Genomic DNA, 3,700 nt, shown 5'->3' on the forward strand with positions numbered 1-3,700 from the left:
CTGGTCAGACTTACAAATTTTTCTTGAATTTTTACATTAAGCTTTTAGGAAACTTTATGGTAATCCAAGTACATTAAATTTTACATTAAACTTTATAATAATCCAATTTGGTTTGTAGGGGATAATGCCCACGTGTATTCTTTCTCGTGCTCACTAGTCAAACCTATGCAAAATTTACCAACCAAACTTTACCTATTTGATTTTAAGTGAAAAAAAGAAGAAGAGACAATCTATCAAGTATCAACTTTGATTTGACACAATGAAAAGAACAAAAGAAGACTATGTGTGTGACTGAATAACACTTTCAGCGATAATATAATTGGATGAAAAAACATGTACTCTACTTTACGCTGAAATTCTTTCAATCAGGTGAAACAAAATCTAATATTTTTTTTAATAATCTTACGCTGGCTACTATTCAATATAAGGTAAATGAGTTACATTTTTCTCTCATGGTTTTGGAAGAGTAAACTCATTAACGCTCATATCCACTTTTCAGTTTTTTTTATTATTACTTTTTTTACTCTCCTCCTTCCCACTCATTTACTCCAATTTAATTACTCTGATTTAAGCTGTCAATTACCAATCAAACCTATTATGTACTTACAACTGGAAAAAAGAAGCAATCTGTCAACACTGTTTAGACCAGTGCAACTGTACAGAAAAAGAAAAGAAGAAGTAATATGTCAACATCCATTTGAGTTCAGTATGAGTTGACTACACCTGAGAGCAACCGCTATGGCGCATGGAACATATCATAGACTTCTGTGACAGGATCTGCAACATTACCAGCATATTCTTCAATGTATCTAGCCAGCTGATAACAAGTCTTTTCAAGGAAACGTTCAATCTTCAATTCTTCAATCCAAGGGAAACAGCATCCAAGTGACTCAAGTACAAGATAAGGATCGAGTTCCAACATAGCAACTGCACAACTGTCTTGGATGTATATTTTTTCTTCAGAGCCAGCAGCTGTATCCTTCTCAACCATTTGAATTAGCAAATTCATAGGTTTAGGAATATAATCTATGGCATACCATCTCTTAATCCCCTCAACCAAACAAGATGGTAGCATAACCTGGTTCTTAAAGTAGGTAGGAGTCATGTCAGCTGCTCCATTGCCAATAATCTTGCCAAAGATGAAGAAGAAGCCTTTGACAATTTTGTTTGAATTTTTTTTGTCCAACACCCTCACTTGAGTCACATTTTCTGAAGTAAGGTCTGAAGAGGTGATAGTAACCGTGTGTGGAAAATCCTCACCTGCCACATGATGTTTGAAAAAATATGCATGGAGTCTGAAGAGGTTAGGAGGGTTAGAAAGCTGAAGGGTTCTCACTCCTTTAGATAATACTGTGCAGATAAGACAGTTATCTTCAGAGAAGGAGGAGGCAGCATATCTTGTCTGAACTCTTGTTGTGATCAATGAAGTCCACAGCGCAGATGAGACATTTGGTTGATCTCTTTCACAGACCCAAACATCAAATGTACCTTTATCTCCATCATATATGGTGTAGACATGTGACACAGAGGAAATAGAACATTTAAAGACCATTTGCTCTAGTGTTAGATCCAGTTTAACCGAGGTATCAGTCTTTAGCTGCGGATGCACAGTAAACTTGCAGGCCAACATGACATCATCTTGACGTTTTCTGAGAAACGACTGAAGTTTCATTGAGCCAGGAGAGAAGAACCTAGGCTCTTCGTTGATGTTAAAGGGTGCGAAGAACTGGTCAGAGACTAGAATCTGAAAAGACAATCTATTTTAATACTATGTACAGGAAAGAAACGTCGGAAAAGTGACTTTGAAACATGTGTTACCTTTCACAATGATGGCTATTACCCACTGAATCTCTTCATGCCTTAGTTCACCAATGAGGGTTGAAAGTCGTGCTTGTTTGTCTGCACTATGTGCAAGCAGATCGAGGTTCTCATTTAAAGTCTTTACGGTGAGACCAGAGGTTGAACTGCCTTGCGTTCTACTCTGAACTATTAGCTGTTGACACAATAACACAACAGTATCTATATCAAACAGAGAACAAATTCAAGAAAATCAAAACCCTAGAGCCACGCCTCTTACTTGACCCGCAAGAGAGGAGAATCTTCCGTCGTTCTTGTTCCAATTCGTGAGTTGAACAGCGTTAGGATTATCAGTAGCGATATCCAGTATCTTTAGCAGACAAGATGCCATTTTTGATTTCGTAAGTCCGTATCCACCGCGTTCCCTATCCAGTTCTGGGATTACGAGACGTAAAACGGCGAAGTAATTGGAAGGCGTACAGTGATCGTTCAGAAACTGTAGCACACTGGAGCACCTCTGGGACTCTTCCATCATCTGAATCTGATTCAGCAAAGAAACCAAAACGACAAACTCCATATCCTCCGCCATTCTCTTCAATCTTGATTTGGAGGCGAAAGAGACGAAGAACGTTTTATTTGAATGTGATGATAATTCTTTATATGCTTCGGTTTGGTTAATTCCGGTTAATTGCGTTACTAAAGAACCGAATTTTAACTGGAAGCGATTACCTCAGTAATCTAGGGGGTTTTGGCGTAGAAAGTTAACTTACTAGTTACTGTTTATTGTTTCTAAACTAAACTATTTCTCATGTACAAAACAATGTATATCTAAGACTTTGATTAATTTTGATAGACATGTTAATTAGGGTCTAATTCCAAATCCACTATACTCTATAAATATCAGATTTAGTTATATAAGCTTAAAAATATTTGGGTTTTACAGGATTAAACTGATTTGGGTTTTAGATATCTATTCTATTAATTTATGGTCCTATTTTTTATCTACTTAAAAAGTTATCATTTAAATTTGGACCTATTCACAATTCATTAGAAATAGTTAAAACATTCAATATTATTTGGTCAACATATGTCACACGTTTAAATTTAAAATATTCCATAATATTAGCAATACAGTTAATAAGCTAGCAGTTTGTGGAACTAATATTAAATTAAAATATCCTGTCTTAATTAAAAAGTTTCAAATACTATATCATGTAGATATTCCTAATATAAAGGAAGTAAAAATTACCAAATATTTAAAATATTTACAAAGCATAATTTCAAATAATAAAATATACTATCTAATAATTTAAGTTAAAATCTATACTATTAAAAGAGAAACATTCTAAAAAAATCTACTTAAAAAGTTGTTTGGACCCATTCATTTTGGTCCAACCTATTATATACAACCAAATATTAATAATTTAATCCTATTATATTAACCAAAATCTATGCTCGATTAGAATTGGTCAACACACCCATCTAAAAATACGTGATGTGTTATGATTATTATTTTCTACATTACCTAAGTAAGATATTCCTCTAATAACATACACTAAAGTCTTAAACGTGAGTAGGGTATATATTTTTAATGTTTCGATGAACCACCATGGAAGATGTATTCATGCTTCTGTGATTTTTTTTGGTCGAATGTTTATGTGAGTTTTGGAGATTATATTTGCAACACTATGTTAGTCATCATCATCTTGCAGTTTCCGCTTCATGTTACTACAACACATAACAAGTGCCATGTGGTAGAACATGCATGGCAATCATGTCTTATTGGTAATGACTCGTCGGGTCACGAGTCAGTCTGTTTCAAAAACAATTATTATCAGTCCAATTGAAAACGGGTTATATGCAATGAAGCCGAGGAAGACAAAAAAGGAGAAACAGAAAAGGA

Source organism: Brassica napus, chromosome C2, assembly GCF_020379485.1.
Source record: "Brassica napus cultivar Da-Ae chromosome C2, Da-Ae, whole genome shotgun sequence".
Taxonomy (NCBI): domain Eukaryota; kingdom Viridiplantae; phylum Streptophyta; class Magnoliopsida; order Brassicales; family Brassicaceae; genus Brassica; species Brassica napus.